Source organism: Rutidosis leptorrhynchoides, chromosome 11, assembly GCF_046630445.1.
Source record: "Rutidosis leptorrhynchoides isolate AG116_Rl617_1_P2 chromosome 11, CSIRO_AGI_Rlap_v1, whole genome shotgun sequence".
Classification (NCBI taxonomy): Eukaryota; Viridiplantae; Streptophyta; class Magnoliopsida; order Asterales; family Asteraceae; genus Rutidosis; species Rutidosis leptorrhynchoides.
The window spans coordinates 287,117,466-287,136,496 of NC_092343.1; positions in this window are offsets into that span (position 1 = coordinate 287,117,466).

The following is a 19,031-nucleotide window of genomic DNA, read 5'->3' on the forward strand; positions in this document are numbered from 1 at the left end:
TGTATTTTTGTAACAAACGATCTCTGCTTTCACTTCTTTCAACCACTCCATACCAATTATCACATCAAAACTCCCTAACTCTACTGGTATTAAATCAATCTTAAATGTTTCGCTAACCAGTTTAATTTCTCGATTCCGACATATATTATCTGCTGAAATTAATTTACCATTTGCTAATTCGAGTAAAAATTTACTATCCAAAGGCATCAATGGGCAACTTAATTTAGCACAAAAATCTCTACTCATATAGCTTCTATCCGCACCCGAATCAAATAAAACGTAAGCAGATTTATTGTCAATAAGAAACGTACCTGTAACAAGCTCCGGGTCTTCCTGTGCCTCTGCCGCATTAATATTGAAAACTCTTCCGCGGCCTTGTCCATTCGTTTTCTCCTGGTTCGGGCAATTTCTAATAATTTGGCCCGGTTTTCCACATTTATAACAAACTACATTGGCATAACTTGCTCCGACACTACTTGCTCCGACACCATTTGTTCCTTTCGTTCTATTAACCCCTGGTCCGTAGACCTCACACTTCGCCGTGCTATGACCATTTCTTTTACACTTGTTGCAAAATTTGGTGCAGAACCCCGAGTGATACTTTTCACACCTTTGGCATAGCTGCTTCTGATTGTTGTTGTTGTTGCGGTTATTATTGTTATTGGGATGATTGTTGTAGTTGCTGTTGTTGTTGTTGTTGTTGTTGTTGGGCCGTTTGTTGTAGTTGCGATTGATGTTGCGATTGTTGGGATAATTGTTGCGATTATTGTTGTAATTGCTGTTGTTGTTGTATGGGTGATTCTTATCACCGTTTTCCTCCCACTTTCTTTTGACTTGCTTCACATTGGCCTCTTCAGCAGTCTGTTCTTTAATTCTTTCTTCAATCTGGTTCACTAGTTTGTGAGCCATTCTACATGCCTGTTGTATGGAGGCGGGCTCGTGTGAACTTATAACTTCTTGGATTCTTTCCGGTAATCCTTTCACAAACGCGTCGATCTTCTCTTCCTCATCTTCGAATGCTCCCGGACACAATAGGCACAATTCTGTGAATCGTCTTTCGTACGTGGTAATATCAAATCCTTGGGTTCGTAACCCTCTAAGTTTTGTCTTGAGCTTATTTACCTCGGTTCTGGGACGGTACTTCTCGTTCATCAAGTGCTTGAATGCTGACCACGGTAGTGCGTACGCATCGTCTTGTCCCACTTGCTCTAGATAGGTATTCCACCATGTTAACGCAGAACCTGTGAAGGTATGCGTAGCGTACTTTACGTGTCCTCTTCAGTACACTTACTTATGGCAAACACCGATTCGACCTTCTCGGTCCACCGTTTCAATCCGATCGGTCCTTCGGTTCCATCAAATTCCAAAGGTTTGCAGGCAGTGAATTCTTTGTAGGTGCATCCTACACGATTTCCTGTACTGCTAGATCCAAGGTTATTGTTGGTATGTAGCGCAGCCTGTACTGCGGCTATGTTTGAAGCTAGAAAAGTACGGAATTCCTCTTCATTCATATTCACGGTGTGTCGAGTAGTCGGTGCCATTTCCTTCAAAATAGTCAAGTGGAACAAGTTAATCATACAGAATATTAAGAGTAGTTAATAGTATTCCGTAGCATAATATGAACTCATTTATAAAAGCTTTTTCTTCATATTAGCGTTTTATAAGTTTAAATTCGGGTAGTACCTAGCCGTTAAGTTCATACTTAGTAGCTAATATACAATTCAATTACTACAATTCTATATGAAAAACTGATTATAATAATATTTCGCGTTCAAACTTTTATACAATATTTTACAAACTTACAATACCGCTTAATTTACATAAAGCATGAAATATAGCACACAATAACTTTGATACATGATAGTTGTGAAGATAATTCTAGCTAGTACACAAGTCGTTCAGCAAAGGCAATAAAGACACGTAATTCATACGTCCAGAAACAAGTCATGCATTCTGGTTTTACTAGGACTACTTCCCATCCTTGGTCTTGTGGAACATAACCCTTATAGCCGTTGATAAGACAGCGTGTTGTAACGTCGTCAAAGGGACGAGGGTTACGTAATGTCCAACAGTCCCGTAACAATCTAAAAACCTCATTTCTTACCCCAATTACCGACTTCGTCACTTGTGGGAACGTTTTGTTTAATAGTTGTAGGCCGATGTTCTTGTTCTCACTTTGGTGAGAAGCGAACATTACTAATCCGTAAGCATAACATGCTTCTTTATGTTGCATGTTAGCCGCTTTTTCTAAATCACGAAGTCCAATATTCGGATATATTGAGTCAAAATAATTTCTTAACCCATTGCGTAAAATAGCATTTGGGTTCCCCGCAATATATGCGTCAAAGTAAACACATCGTAACTTATGGATTTCCCAATGTGATATCCCCCATCTTTCGAACGAAAGCCTTTTATAAACCAAGGCATTCTTGGAACGTTCTTCGAATGTCTTACAAACTGATCTCGCCTTAAATAGTTGTGCCAAAGAATTCTGACCGACTCTAGACAAGATTTCATCAATCATGTCTCCGGGTAGGTCTCTTAAAATATTGGGTTGTCTATCCATTTTGTGTTTTTATACTGTAAATAGACAAGAGTTAGATTCATAAAAAAAATACTTATTAATACAAGAAATTTTTACATATATCATAAAGCATAAGCACACTATATTACATATATTACACCACACGAATACAACTATCTTATTCCGACTCGCTTGTTTCTTCTTCTTCGGTTTTGGTTTGTTTTGCCAAGTTTCTAGGGATATATGATGTTCCTCTAATACGAGCCGTCGTTATCCACATTGGTTTAGAAAAACCTGGTGGTTTAGCGGTTCCCGGGTCATTGTTACAACTTAAGGACTGCGGGGGTTGATGATACATATAAAGTTCATCGGGGTTGGAATTAGATTTCTCTATTTTTATGCCCTTTCCCTTATTATTTTCTTTTGCCTTTTTAAATTCAGTTGGGGTAATTTCTATAACATCATCGGAATTCTCGTCAGAATCCGATTCATCGGAGAATTGGTAATCCTCCCAATATTTTGCTTCCTTAGCGGAAACACCATTGACCATAAATAACCTTGGTCGGTTGGTTGAGGATTTTCTTTTACTTAACCGTTTTATTATTTCCCCCACCGGTTCTATTTCTTCATCCGGTTCCGATTCTTCTTCCGGTTCCGATTCTTCTTCTGGTTCCGACTCTTCTTCCGTTTCCTCTTCGGGAACTTGTGAATCAGTCCACGAATCATTCCAATTTACATTTGACTCTTCATTATTATTAGGTGAGTCAATGAGACTTGTTCTAGAGGTAGACATCTATCACATAATATCAAACGCGTTAAGAGATTAATATATCACATAATATTCACATGTTAAAAATATATAGTTTCTAACAAAATTTGTTAAGCAATCATTTTTCAAGTAAACACGGTCGAAGTCCAGACTCACTAATGCATCCTAACAAACTCGATAAGACACACTAATGCAAAATTTTGGTTCTCTAAGACCAACGCTCGGATACCAACTGAAATGTCCCGTTCTTATTGATTAAAAACGTTCCATATTAATTGATTTCGTTGTGAGGTTTTGACCTCTATATGAGACGTTTTTCAAAGACTGCATTCATTTTTAAAACAAACCATAACCTTTATTTCATAAATAAAGGTTTAAAAAGCTTTACGTAGATTATCAAATAATGATAATCTAAAATATCCTGTTTACACACGACCATTACATAATGGTTTACAATACAAATATGTTACATCGAAATGAGTTTCTTGAATGCAGTTTTTACACAGTATCATACAAACATGGACTCCAAATCTTGTCCTTATTTTAGTATGCAACAGCGGAAGCTCTTAGAATTCACCTGAGAATAAACATGCTTTAAACGTCAACAAAAATGTTGGTGAGTTATAGGTTTAACCTATATATATCAAATTGTAACAATAGACCACAAGATTTCATATTTCAATATACATCCCATACATAGAGATAAAAATCATTCATATGGTGAACACCTGGTAACCGACATTAACAAGATGCATATATAAGAATATCCCCATCATTCCGGGACACCCTTCGGATATGATATAAATTTCGAAGTACTAAAGCATCCGGTACTTTGGATGGGGCTTGTTGGGCCCGATAGATCTATCTTTAGGATTCGCGTCAATTAGGGTGTCTGTTCCCTAATTCTTAGATTACCAGACTTAATAAAAAGGGGCATATTCGATTTCGATAATTCAACCATAGAATGTAGTTTCACGTACTTGTGTCTATTTTGTAAATCATTTATAAAACCTGCATGTATTCTCATCCCAAAAATATTAGATTTTAAAAGTGGGACTATAACTCACTTTCACAGATTTTTACTTCATCGAGAAGTAAGACTTGGCCACTGTTGATTCACGAACCTATAACAATATATACATATATATTAAAGTATGTTCAAAATATATTTACAACACTTTTAATATATTTTGATGTTTTAAGTATATTAAGTAAGCTGTCCTAGTTAGTAACCTACAACTAGTTGTCCACAGTTAGATGTACAGAAATAAATCGATAAATATTATCTTGAATCAATCCATGACCCAGTGTATACGTATCTCAGTATTGATCACAACTCAAACTATATATATTTTGGAATCAACCTCAACCCTGTATAGCTAACTCCAACATTCACATATAGAGTGTCTATGGTTGTTCCGAAATATATATAGATGTGTCGACATGATAGGTCGAAACATTGTATACGTGTCTATGGTATCTCAAGATTACATAATATACAATACAAGTTGATTAAGTTATGGTTGGAATAGATTTGTTACCAATTTTCACGTAGCTAAAATGAGAAAAATTATCCAATCTTGTTTTACCCATAACTTCTTCATTTTAAATCCGTTTTGAGTGAATCAAATTGCTATGGTTTCATATTGAACTCTATTTTATGAATCTAAACAGAAAAAGTATAGGTTTATAGTCAGAAAAATAAGTTACAAGTCGTTTTTGTAAAGGTAGTCATTTCAGTCGAAAGAACGACGTCTAGATGACCATTTTAGAAAACATACTTCCACTTTGAGTTTAACCATAATTTTTGGATATAGTTTCATGTTCATAATAAAAATCCTTTTCTCAGAATAACAACTTTTAAATCAAAGTTTATCATAGTTTTTAATTAACTAACCCAAAACAGCCCGCGGTGTTACTACGACGGCGTAAATCCGGTTTTACGGTGTTTTTCGTATTTCCAGGTTTCAAATCATTAAGTTAGCATATCATATAGATATAGAATATGTGTTTAGTTAATTTTAAAAGTCAAGTTAGAAGGATTAACTTTTGTTTGCGAACAAGTTTAGAATTAACTAAACTATGTTCTAGTGATTACGAGTTTAAACCTTCGAATAAGATAGTTTTATATATATGAATCCTCAAGTTTAGTATGTAAACCTACTGGAAGTGACAAGAAATGATCTAGCTTCAAAGGATCTTGGATGGCTTGAAAGTTCTTGAAGTAGGATCATGACACAAAAACAAGTTCAAGTAAGATTTTTACTCGAATTAAGATAGTTTATAGTTATAGAAATTGAATCAAAGTTTGAATATGAATATTACTTTGAATAAGAAAGATAACCTACTGTATATAACAAAGGTTTCTTGATCTTAGATGATTACTTGGAATGGATTACAAAGCTTGGAAGTAAATTAGTAAACTTGAAGGGATTTTTGAAGTGTTCTTGAAGTGTTCTTCCTATGATGATTATAGCTTGATTCTTGAAGTGATTTTTGATGAAGATGATGATTAACTACTGGAAAAATACGTTCATAATAGTGTGTGTGTGTTGAGAGAGAATTAGAAAGAGAATTGGAAGTGAAATGGAGTGAATGATGAGTGGTAATTGGTGAGTGGTGAGTGGGGTTAAAAGGAGTTCTAGTTAGTTGATTAGCTCATGGTAGAAGTTAAAATTGATTAGTCATACATGACATAATCAAGAGTGGAATCCCATGCTAGTTCCTATTGGTATATACCCATAGTAAGTACGTTTTAAAGCTGTGTATAATACGGGTAAGAATACGACTAGAAGTCTTGATGAAAGAAAAGAATGGGAACGTAACTGTAACCATTTTCATTAAGTATGAGTGTTTTGATATATGTCTTGAAGTCTTCCAAAAGTATTTTAATACATCTAAATACACTACATGTATATACATTTTAACTTAGTCGTTAAGTCATCGTTAGTCGTTACATGTAAGTGTTGTTTTGAAACCTTTAAGTTAACGATCTCAATTAATGTTGTCAACCCATTGTTTATTATATCTAATGAGATGTTAAATTATTATATTATCATGATATTATGATATATTAATATATCTTAATATGATATATATACATTTAAATGTCGTTACAACGATAATCGTTACATATATGTCTCGTTTCGAATTCCTTAAGTTAGTAGTCTTGTTTATATGTATATAACTCATTGTTAATATACTTATGGAGATACTTACTTATCATAATCTCATGTTAACCATATGTATATCCATATATATATCGTCATGTCGTTTTTACAAGTTTTAACGTTCGTGAATCGCCGGTCAACTTGGGTGGTCAATTGTCTATATAAAACATATTTCAATTAATCAAATCTTAACAAGTTTGATTGCTTAACATGTTGGAAACATTTAATCATGTAAATATTAATCTCAATTAATATATATAAACATGGAAAAGTTCGGGTCACTACACCCGCGCAAAAGAACATATCGGCACAAGTCTTCTTCGCTTATCACCATGAATAATTAGCTCTCCCCCACTTGGGGTCTTCACAAGAATAGATTTTTCATGGCATGCAATATCGGCTCTATTATGATCGAGCCAATCCATACCAACAACGATATCAAAATCTCCCAAAGTCATCGGGATAAGATCAATATTAAAATTTTCGGCACCAAAAACAACATCACAATTTTTACACACATCAACCACTAGCACCATCTTGCCGTCCGCTATTTCGACTTCTACCAGATGACTTAACTTAGCTAACGGTCTATCAAGTTTAGGCACAAATTTTGGAGACACAAACGACAAGTTTGCACCGCTATAAAAAGTATCCTTGCCGGATTAGAATTAACCATGAAAGTACCTGAGTCTACTTCATTTGTTTGCTTGGCTTCGTCATTGGTCATTAAATAGTTGTGACCCCTAGCCATGCCCGCCGCCTTCTCTAACTTCTTAACATGATCATTATTCAAGTCGCGGCATTCCGGCCTCTTGTGCCCCTCTTTACCACAATTAAAGCAAGTGACTTTGGTCGACACCTTGGTGCAATCACGGGCCATGTGTCCTCTTTGATTACAATTATAACTCGTGGGTCCAAAACCCCCGGAAGCACCCTTCTTCACACTATTAACACTTTCGGAGCCTTTCTTGTTCTTTTTATTTGAAAAGTTCGAATAGCTCGAACCTTCAAACTTTCTCTTCGAAAACGTGAAATCGCTTTTCCTTGGAACCTCCGGCTCAAAACCCCTAGCCAATTCGTATAAATCTTCAAATGACTTAGCCATTCCTCAGCTAATCGTACCCTTCAACTCATTACTTAAAGTACGGTAGAAATCTAGCATCAACTTGTGATCATCACCAACGTACTCCGGACAAAAACGAGTCTTTGCCAAGAAGGTAGACTTGTGAGTAACCAAGTCCATTGAACCTTGTCGCAAATGGTGCAACTTGTCTCGGATTTTATCAAGGTCGGAAGAAGTTCGGTATTCTTGGAAAAATTCCTTCTTAAACTCCTCCCATGTCAAGCTCATGCATTGCTCTTCGCCATATAAATTGATTTTATCGTCCCACCACAACTTGCCTTCTTCACGTAACATGCTAGACCCATACCTCGTCTTCTTCTCGGGAGGACACTCCGCGGTACGAAACGCTCCCTCGATATCAGAAATCCAACAAGTGCTTTTCAATGGATCCCTCACCCCATTAAACATCGGAGGTTGAGTATCCTTGAAATTTTTATAGTGGAAGTCCCGCCTTCCACCCCCACCATTACCTTCACCCCCCTTCGCCTCGAGGATAAATGTTTCTAGCCTCTAAAGCCTCCTCTATTGCGGCTTTCATTCGATCATTGATCATTTCGGTCACTTGTCCATCGACCGACTCTTGGAAGACCTTTCGGACGTCGTCAAGAAAATCCTTCTTTAGCCTTTTAAAGATGGCCTTAACCTTGGCAGTGAGTTCAACGTCCTCACTCGTACTTCCGTCATTAGTGTCGTGTCCATTTCTCATCTTCATTCTATAAAATGAAGTAAGTTAAGCAACAAAACGAAAGGACTTAACGCATATGTATATACATATACACCACACTACCCCATCTTGCTCAACAATCGTCGTACATTGCTTGTTTGACATAATTTGAACCCGTAATAATGGTAGCTAATCATTGTTACGCGAGCACATCGCATTAACTCACTAGTACCACGTCTATCTCTCTTGACGATTTCCAATACCACACAAAACATTAGCGCATGATTAGTTCACATAAACCTATGCACTAACCAAAACCCGATTTGACCCAAAGTCCTACAAGTCCCGCATAACGTGCACACAAAAAGTCTAAGTCTAGGCACCTATCTCAAGTCACCTAAATCCCTTAGACCATGCTCTGATACCACTTGAAACAACCTAACACGTATTCCATATGATAAAAATTTTTTTATATATAATACTCATTTACGCGCCATTTAAATATGCAAACCATTCCACAAGCTCCATTCAAACGTACAACAATTTAAATGTTTACAAAAGGCTCGAAGGCCATTACTTAAGTTTAATACAAGTTTGACCTACTACAATGATAGTTTATAATCCAAACGACACTCGAGCATGGTTTGGGGCTAAACTACCCAAAACGTTAGGCCACTTCAAAAGCTATCCCAAAAGCACCCCCTGTCAACACAAACGGGAGACAACTAATCCAACTGTATGCCCTTACCCTTGTCCAAGCTGGAACCTATAAAATGGTAAACAACGAGAGGGTAAGCAATGCTTAGTGAGTGCCACAATTATACATACATATATATAACCAATCCATTTGCAATCACAATACCAAATACCTCATACTAACTTGTAACTCAAATAGCATGTCAACATACCCGTAACACCAACAAGTCTTACATTATCACACCACTTCATTAGCATTTACTCAACTCAACATATATATTTAATATGCTAAACAAATCAACAATCTCAATATGGTTAACCAATAATGCTATGGTGCTACCGGCTCGTGGTTCACACCATACGCTTGAGTCATACTCTTTTATAGTGCTACCGGCTTGTGGTTCACACTCAATGCTACCGGCTCATGGTTCGCATCCTATCCCACACATGTTATGGCACTACCGGCTCGGTGGTTCATACCATAACATTCATAGATAAATACGCTATATACACATACGTATAATTACTCCACTCACCTTGTCACAAGGATGATGATTTAGCACTTTCGAGCTTCAACGCAATGTACCTAAATCATTAAGTGCACATTAAATTTCACAACTAGTGGGATTAACCACAATACTCCCACTTGAGCATTTAATGACCCAATTTGCATTAAATGACTCAACTACTCACAACCGCCCATAAATGGCCAAGACTCGACTTTAATCACTAAGACTAGTGAATTAAAGTCTATTAACTTCAATTAACACAAAACTTAGGGTAATCGATACCCATTTCATCTAATTAGGTCAACTAGTACATTTTGACCCATTTTATATTACTTAGACTCACAATCAAGTCAAACTTACCCATTAACACTTCTTTCATAAATCTTAAAGTGCATTAGTGACTAACAACACCATTTGACACTTACAACCTCAAATCACAAGGCCAAAACCCTAGGTTGTGGCTATTCGGGTTTCATTACAACAACATAACCCAATTTCACCCATTTTACCCTCAAATGGGTCATACAAATCTCAAGTAACCAAAACCCTAGCCATTAACCAATTAGAACTTAAAACATAAAGTTAGAACTTACTAAGACTATCCTCTTGCAGCTAACAACAAGGAGAACAACTTCAATTCTTGCTCCTAGGTTTGATTCACAAATCTTCACCTTCAAATCTCAAGATTAAACTAAGTGGGTTTTGTGTATTGGGAGAGAAATTGGAAAGAAAAAAGGGAAAAGGAAAAGAAATAAATGGATAAGTGGTCGAGATTTAATGCTCCCATCAGATTTACATGTCAAATTACCATTTTGTCCCTTAAAACCCCCTTAAAAGAGCTAAATCCGGAATCTGTCCAGCAGATCTGTCGCGGCGCGACCAAATTCTCGCGGCGCGGCGTTTAAAGGGAAAATGAACCCTTCTTAACCTAACTTATGATCCAGATTCGCTTTATTTGTCGCGTCGCGGCGTGGCATTAGCCTGAGCCTGGTCACTTCGACCATTTAACACAAACCAAAAGTTCAAACAACTAGCACAACTCATTTGCTCTTCCTATGCACAACTAAGTTTCAACCCTAAGTCTCACATGACTCAACGCCATAGCGACACATACATATACTCATACACACACGTATTCACGTATATATATAATTATACATTTACACATAAACTAACACTTTGGCTCATTTAATCGCATAACAGAACAAGTTTTAAGCGTACTAATAATTACGTTTGTACCTTTAAACATGTACGAGAACAACGGGATGTTACACCGTTCGATCAGTAAAATATCCTAGAGAGATAATGGAGAACATGCTAGTTAAAGTTGGTACTTTAGTATTTCCAGAAGATTTTGTTATTCTGGACATGGAAGAAGATTCTCGAGTTCCTTTCATATTAGGAAGACCATTCTTAAACACGGCTAAAGCAATAATAGACGTGTTCGGTAAGAAACTGACCCTGAGTATAGAGGACGAGAGTGTTACCTTTTCTGTTGATAGAGCCATGCAACAACCGCAATCTGCAGATGATACATGTTATTATATTCAAACTATAGATTCACATGCAGAATTGTTAGAAGAATTTCCAGAATTACAAGGAACAGGAGAATGTTCTTTAGGAGAAGGAACTGAACCAACTGATGAAGCTGAAATGTTAGCCGCACTTATTGTGATGACCCGAGAATTTCCAACCAAATTTAAACTTAATCCTTATATGTTTCCGACAGAATAAGCAAAGTTTGTAACGTTGAAGTCTCAAAAACTTTGAACTGTGTTCATGTACACATTTAACCTTTGACGATTCCCGACGATTCACGAACAATTATTTGTAAATAAATATGTATAGCTATAAATGTAAGTAGGTATATGAATGCTATTAATAACTATAAGTATATTGCAATATATAAATAAATGTGTATATGTAAGTATATATAAACAAATGTATATATATAAAAATTTGAAATAATGAAATACAATTTAATCAATTAAAAAAAAATTTAAAGAATGTAAACTAATGAACAAAATAATTAAGTTGCTATGAATCTATATATTTATGAAATCTATATACAAGAAATGGTATATATATATAATTATATAGATATATAACTTATAAATATTCATATTTGATAAAAGATATTATATACATTTTGCATACCTGGTAAATATTGCATCAAATTAATTACAAGTTTAGAAATATAAATGTTATACTAATATTATTATTACTTCCACCATTATTATTAACATTAATATTAATATCACTACTTGTTAAATTATTTTCAATATATATATATATATACTATATAGAAATAAAAGTTAACACATGTAAGGTGTTATAAACACTAATATCATTATTATCATAATTAGTAGTAAAAATTATAACTTTAGTTATTACTACGATTAGTATTATTATTTTAATCAGTATTAATATTATAAAGATAATTATTAATAGTATTATTATTATGTATCAATATTATTATTATTAGTGTAGAAATAATACAAATTATTAGTATAATTATTATTAATATCATTAAGAACATGGTTATAACTATTAGTGTTATCATCCTAAAAATTGATATTAAGTTAATTATGATTAATAACATTATTATTAGGTTATTATTAGTAATAATATTCTGTAATATTATTATTTATTATTAATAGATTTATTTTTATTTAAAATTAGTTTTTATATAAAAACCAATTATTATCTATAAAAAAAATAAAAACTAGTATGGATCAGTTATGGGTAACTATCATACTATATCTAATTGATTCCTACTTTTGATCAAGTACCAATCACGTTCAATTACAGATGAAGTTAAAAGCAGTTACAATTGACATCTATATTATTCTTTGATTTTTATTATTTGTTTCGTCTGCTTGCACTTGTCTGTCGCATCTTTCCACCATAAAACATGTGATTTAGATTGAGATTAGAAAGGAAATCATTCATTTATTCATATCCAGTATCAATTAAATTTATAACAGTTTTTATTTTGGTTGAATTCAACAGAAAGAATTGAAGAAAAACAGGCCCGGTTTCTTTGTACGCATACCTTTATACTCAAATCTTGATTTTCAATGATTTTGAAAAATCTAAAAATGCAGTTACGTTAGGATTTAATTATTCAAACTATCTGCAAATTTATAGCCTTCAATTCCTAAAATTAAGTAAGAATTTCTGAGTCAAAGTTAGTTTTATAAAAAGTCAAACTTTTGTTCATGATCCAAATTCAAGATTTTTGTTATAGATAAAGTTAAATTGATGAATCTGGTAGTTTATACGGATGATTTGAAATGTAATTCGTATTGTAAATTTTGGTCAAAACGATTTCAATCCCTGTATCATTTTTTTTCTTTCTTGAACTCGCGACGAACAACAGACATGTTCTGTTCTTTATTTTTTTTCAATTAATAAACATTAGATATTTAGTTGTTATTGTTACTTTGATGTGTTTGAATTTTTTTTAATGAAATATAAACGTCTGGTCGATTTGATTTCAAGTAGAGAAGAAGAAGAAAAATTGAAACGGATAGATATAGATATAAGATATATTACGGGGTATCATATCAGAAAAGAATACACAGAAGGATGGTTAAGATTGATGATGAGGAACGGGAGGTCTCGGGTTGGAGCCCGGGCGAGGTTGTTTATTTTTTTGGAGCTTGTTTTTAAAGGTAGTATACTTTTATTATTTTTGTTATTATTATTATTACTAATATTATTATTATTATTATTATTATTATTATTATTATTATTATTATTATTATTATTGTTGTTATCAAATATTGTTATTATTATTTATATTATAATTACTAGTATTAGTATTAATAAAAGTATTAGTTACAAATGATTATTACCTTTATCATAATTATAATTACAATTATTATTATTATTGTTATTATTATTATTATTATTATTATTATTATTATTATTATTATTATTATTATTATTATTATTATTATTATTATTATTATTATTATTATTATTATTAATATTATTGTGATTGTTAATATTATTAATAATTGTTGCCAATTAGGTTAATATAAATAATGAGATTAATACTAATATCATTTTTGTTAATACTAATTAATATCACTAAGTACTATTATTATTATTATTATTATTATTATTATTATTATTATTATTATTATTATTATTATTATTATTATTATTATTGGTACAAGTATTATTATTATTATTAAGGTTATTATTATAAATTATTGTTATTAGTACTAAATAATATAGTTAATATTGTTATTATTACTAATATGTATTAATTATCAATTATCATTATAATTATCATAATCATAGTTATAATTAAAAACATTGTTATTACTATTATTATTATCGTAATTATTATGCTAACAGAAATACTATATAATTATTAAAACTATTAATCTAACTAGTAATAGCAGCAGAAGTATCATTTTTATAATTAAAATTATTATCAATATTATCATTATTATTATTAGTATTATTGTTATTAGTATTATCATTAAGTTAACAAACAAAAGATATTTATAAAATAAATAAAAAATATATATACATACATATTTAATACAAAAACTATATAAATATGATTATTTACTTTATATATATATATATATATATATATACATATATATATATATATATATATATATATATACATATATATATATATATACATATATATATATATATATATATATAAAATGATACATACAGGCTACTAACAAAGATTAAATCACTAATAATAATAAATACATATATATTTATTCGATTACAATTATGTATATTAATAAATATACCAATGATATAGGTTCGTGAATCCGAGGCCAACCCTACTTTTGTTCAATGTCGTCATATGTATTTTTAATACAAAATACATTAGGTGAGTTTCATTTGCCTTTTTACCCTTTATATTTTTGGGCTGAGAATACATGCCCAATTTTTATAAATGTTTTACGAAATAGACACAAGTACGTGAAACTACATTCTATGGTTGAATTATAGAAATCGAATATGCCCCTTTTTAATAAGTCTGGTAATCTAAGAATTAGGGAACATACACCCTAATTAACGCGAATCCTAAAGATAGATCTATCGGGCCCAACAAGCCCCATCTAAAGTACCAGATGTTTTAGTACTTCGAAATTTATATCATGTTCGAAAGAGGATCCCGGAATGATGGGAATATTCTTATATGCATATTGTGAATGTCGATTACCAGGTGTTCAATCCATATGAATGATATTTTTGTCTCTATGCATGGGACGTATGTTTATGAGAAATGGAAATATAAAATCTTGTGGTCTATTAAATTTATGAAATGATTATTTATGTTAAACTAATGAACTCACCAACCTTTTGGTTGACACTTTAAAGCATGTTCATTCTCAGGTACGAAAGAAATCTTCCGCTGTGCATTTGCTCATCTTAGAGATATTACTTGGAGTCATTCATGACATATTTCAAAAGACGTTGCATTCGAGTCGTTGAGTTTATCAAGATTATTATTAAGTCAATTATAGTAAGATATATTACGAAATGGTATGCATGTTGTCAACTTTCGATGAAATGAAAGATTGTCTTTTCAAAAACGAATGCAATGTTGGTAAAATGTATCATATAGAGGTCAAGTACCTCGCGATGTAATCAACTGTTGTGAATCATTTATAATCGATATGGACTTCGTCCGGATGGATTAGGACGGGTCTTCACAGTTGGTATCAGAGCGGTGGTCTTAGTGAACTGGGTCTGCATTAGTGTGTCTAACTGATAAGTCGTTAAGATGCATTAGTGAGTCTGGACTTCGACCGTGTCTGCATGTCAAAAGTTTTGCTTATCATTTTTGTCGGAAATTGTATGCTTATCATCCTTAGTAAATTACCTGCTTATTATTCTAAGTCTAGACACATCTTATTGCATTGACTGCATGAATAGTGTATAGACAAAATTCATATCTTAGCGTATCTACTAATTCATATCTTAGTTTATCTGCTATTGTTACCTTTGCCTGACAGATTCCGTAGATTCTTCCGTAACTTACGGGATTTTAGTATTATATATGCATATATAAATTATGTATTGCAGGGTACTAATCTACATCCTATAATCTATTTCTTATTGAAAATCCATCATCTGATCGTACGAGATAAATCCCTCAACCAGTTCGAATTCCTCGGATTCCGATAGCTATTCCGATATGGAGTTTCACTTATCAGCGTCACCAGAATGAATCAACCAATCAGTCACCCCTAATTCATCTGATGGGTTCGTAGTCGAATTAATCAATGGAGACGCAAAGAAGGCGATCCCTTCCACCAACCGAATTTACCTCTTGGCGATGAACCTGAAACACTTACCGACGAACCTGTTCGAAACACCAATTTCTATCTCAGAGTATCTCACCACAACTATATCATAACTCAGATTCTAAACCTTATTCATCCGCTCATTCTGATCAACAATCATCCCGGATAATAGAAAAAGTCAACGAATTTTGCACTCGTGTAATCAATTTGGAGAATATAGTGCAAAATTTACCAGCTTCAGCAACATCACCGGCACCAACAGTACCCCAACATCAATACCAGTACCACCAACAACCCAAGTTTCAACATCATGCGCCTCAACATCTCATTCCGTACCTCGAGTATAAACATCGTTCTACGTATCGTTCTACATCAATTATCTTCTTTCAGTATGGCGATTATGTAATCTCTAATGTTTTAGAGATTATATATTCTTGTTCTAACAATAAATCAAATGAGATTAATATCATATTAACTCATTAAATCTATGATTACATCTGAAGAAAATATATATGTATATATGTTTTCATAAAGATTGTAATTAAAAATTCTTTTGTATAAACTGTTAATGATGAAAATATTTTAACGGGTAGGTAATACTCGAGGAATATTCAGATCTCACATTAATAAATTACACTATACATTCTTCGAAGCTGATTCAATAGTCATTTACTATCCTAGTTACAACCACCGAATTACGTATCCTTTCACCAAAGAATAACTATTTTCATTCAAATTCAATTTCATATTTGGATTTTGATCTATCAGAATCCAACAAGTGGCATAATGAAGAAATAATGAACACAATAAAAATTGATTAGAAACAGACTAATTAACAATATGAAATTTTGTTAAGAAACCACACTAACAAGATCCTAGCTAACTGTTCCTAGCTAACTGTTAATTCCGTATTACATTTTATTTTATCGCAATTTAATTATTTATCGCAGTTTATTTATCGCAATTTATATTCTAGCAATTTTATTTATCGTCATTTAATTTCTGTATTTATTTTACGCACTTTAAATATCGGGACACGTATACAAGGTTTGGACATATCATATCAACGCATTTATATATATTATTTGGAATAACCATAGACACTCTATATGCAGTAATGATCGAGTTTTCTATACAGGGTTGAGGTTTATTCTACAATAATATATATAATTTGAGTTGTGATCGAGTCTGAGACGTATACGGGTCACGACACGTATTAATTAATTCGAATATTGTATATTAAACTATATATGAATTATTGGACTGTTACTGTGGACTATCGACTGTGGACTAATAACATTGGACAATTAAAAGGAATTAAAATATTGATTATAACATATGAAACTAAATATTCTTCAAGTTTGCCACTTGATTTCATCTTAAACTTCGTTTGTATCTCGACAATTACAATCTGCATTCAAACCTTTCATGATTCTTGAAAACATCTCAAACGAGAGGATGAACCAACCGCACTTCATCTACGGGAGAAAAGATTGATGCATTTAGTTATGCATTTGAAAAAAAAAAAACTCTCGAAAACTGAGTAACATTTAACACGTAGTTGTGCTAATTCCTTTAGTGTTATTATTACCCAAAATAACTTGGTAATTCCTTTCAAAGTAGCAAATTTTGTCACAGCTCCAGCAAATCAACTTCGACTTTTCGTTCGAAACTACCTTATTATCACCTTGATTTATATGTATGCTCTTTTATTGTTACCGGGGAACCTTTTATATTCCACCATATTACCGTCAGTGTTTAATCATCTAAAAACACAATTCTCTTGAAATCACCTCGGATCGATAACCAATGATTCAGATATGGTAGCAGTAAATGTAGAGGAATCGGCAATCAGTACTTTGAAAACTCACAGCGTATCTACATCAACAGTTATATGTATAACATTTATCTCTTAGAATAATGACCTTCCATTCTGAAATTTTGAAAAGCACCCAGCCTACGAATTAATATATTGAACTTTGAAAAAGCTGAATGAAGCAGCAGAAACTGTATATAACCGTACCTTAATTGTCGGAAGTTTGATGATAGAGAATAGTACGTTGGAAAAGCTCAGAAAAATTGGAACTGGGAAACGAATTGAGATAACCACGAAGGAGACCAAGGACAAATACAAGGACCAAACCCTATATTCAAAGAATCCAGGTAATTCTGGATCCAATGAAACCTTCAACGAATATCTTGCTCTATATTCATGTTAAAATCTTGCGAAAAATCTTCCTCATCAACCATCGAACTTAGAAATTCCTAAATATCATCATAAATATCTTCGATATTTCTGAAGATATTTTCATAAATATTCTCGTCCGAAATTATTTATCTCTTCGTGCTATCAGTATTACATCATATAGAAACTATTAGTTTCTATATTCTGTAAACTTTCGAGCTTAAAAAAAAATATGAATGTTATTGAAGTAATGTTGGGAACTGATGCATGAGTTAGTATAATATAATGACACTTGATCAACGTGATTATATTACAGTAAGTCATGCTGAGTTTCTAATTGGACGTGATGATTCACAGATCATAACGTCATCATGTGCCATGTTACATAACTCTTTCATTCTACTTAACTCCTGAACAAATCAAGAAAATGTATTCATGATGGTTCTATCTTCCGTGATGCTGATAAAATTAAAAATCAAATCGTGTTATCACGTTCCTTCCTGCTTAGAACACTATAATCATTCGAAACTCTATATCTACAAATTCTGGACCATTATTCGCTTGACTTGAAGTCGGGAGGAGAAAACAAAAGCATAGAACTTTGAAATATAAGGGAAGATATAAAGCCCAACAACAACTCAGAAACTACAAACTGTGTATATCAATAATTATCACAACATAAAGACACGGGAGAATTAAAAACACTATAACCCCAATAGCGAAGTAGAAGAAAACAGATTCCTCCGGTGGAAGTTGGAAAAGGAATGATTGTTGCGATAATAAGAATAAGGACAAGGATTGGAGCTGGATTAAGCATTTTCACAATCTTTTGGAAGCATGAACTAAGAAAGAAAGTATAGGAATGGTGAGAACAATGAAATAGATGAGCTTAATTTATAATGAAAATATTAGACAGAGTAATCGAGGCAGATCACCGTATTTAATTATAGAGATCTTAATTTCCTTATTCGCCGAAGAATCAAATCTTTTAGATTTCGAAGATTTTCTTTAAATTCTTTGAAATACGGAATTCAACCAAGACAACGGCAAAAGCTAAGACGCACCTTATTTTTTTCTAAATTCAACCATGAC